Here is a 1,719-nt window from a genome sequence, read left to right as displayed (position 1 = left end):
CCAGGTCAGCTGCGGAGGCGAGGCGAGGAGTAGTGTTATTTCGGAGCCATGGCAAACCCAGGGTTCTATAAACGCAGACCCCAGGTGATGAAAATTTGGGCTTATTTTCGTCCTAAATGGGCAGATTCAGGTCCTAAATGCCATTGCTTCTTTGAGAGGAGGCATTGTTCTCCGTCCCCCCCTCCCCGGGTATCATTCGGCACGCTGGCCCTTGGCAGTGCGAGGGGAGAGCCCCTTCGGATGGCAGCGGGGGCACGGTCCCGAGTTAACGCCGTTTTAACAAAATCACCGGGCGGGGCGGGGGGATTTAGGACCAAACCAAAATGTCCGACGTTCCTTAGTGCGGACAATAGTGTAAATCAGCTCAGACAGTGACATTTAAGCTGAGATGGTTAATTAGCCTCCACCAGAAAAAGCCCAGCGCTAAGTGTGCTTCAACAAGCTCCGTGAGAAGGCTTGCCTTACCATTCATTTTAAATTCCCTTCTAGATATAATTGCCTATGCAAAATATGTTATTTCAAACACCACCTATTTTTTTTCCTTCCTTCGCCTTCACGTTCGGGATTTTTTTTTTCCCCTTTTAAATGTCCCGTGGCAAATAAAAATAACCCGTTGCATTTTACTAGCGCCTCAGATTATATATGTATGTATAGATAGATATGGATACAGATAAAATTTTACTGACAATTGTGGTAGAATTTATGGTGTCAATTTTACTCGCTGATTCACCCGAAGGAAAGAGGTGGGCTGGCAGCAGGCTAGAGCAGAGAAGACAAAATAGGATTTATTTTTAAAAACAGAAAGAAGGTTTCTCCGGAGTGGAAGATTTCCACACACCCCCCGTTGCACCCACCCCTCCCCCGCCGCCCCAAGCCAAACCAAGCTCAGCAACAAAAGAAAATAGCGAAGTCTGTCAGCTTGCTGAAATTTACCCTCGTTTGGGGCGGACATCTTACTGCTCGGAGTAGATATCCTCCATAATACGAGCCGCAGCACATTTCTGCGCCACGTCGACCCTTGTTTGCAAATATATCGAATAACAATAAAAGCCTTCTTGTCTTACGGAGGTACACTTACATATATGTATATGTGTATTTAAAGCAAAATAAGACGGAACACACTTATGGTCTTGGCAGAAGTTGTTGTTAGGAAAATTCAGAGCCATACAGTGCAATAAAAGAAAATGACTGCTGTAACCGTTTATGGGGTGTAAAACGCTGCAGGGTTAAAGACAAAACTTAGGGAGCCGGTAAGAAGTTTACAGATGTGCAGAACTGCGGGAGGAAGAAAAAAAAAAAAAAAAGGTTTCGGCTTGCCTTAAAAAAAAAAAAAAAAAGAAGAAGAAGAAGAAATCCAGGGTAAGATTTGATGAGTTCTAATTAGCAAAAGGGAGCTCGTTCTGGTGTGCACACACACAAAAAAGCCCCTAATTGATCCCTGAGCCAGTATTTGGGGATGCTGGGACGCCCTCTGTTGTTGCAGACAGAGGCAACTTCAAAGAATCAGCATTAAGAGTGTGTAATAAATGACGGGTCTGCAAACTGTCTGGAATTCGGCTCTTAATGAGTTTACAACTGTCCAGCCACAATTAAGATTTTCTACAAAAGCCTTTTCATTTGTTTTGTCTGGCTGTTTTAGATAAAGCGGGCGAGCGGAAATAACAACCTTTTATTGGCCTTCCCCTGCTTAAATCCAGGCTGGGAGGTGGACATTTATCT

Source organism: Cariama cristata, unplaced genomic scaffold (assembly GCF_000690535.1).
Source record: "Cariama cristata isolate BGI_N322 unplaced genomic scaffold, ASM69053v1 scaffold42900, whole genome shotgun sequence".
NCBI classification, from domain to species: Eukaryota; Metazoa; Chordata; class Aves; order Cariamiformes; family Cariamidae; genus Cariama; species Cariama cristata.
This window is presented reverse-complemented; position numbering follows the sequence as displayed.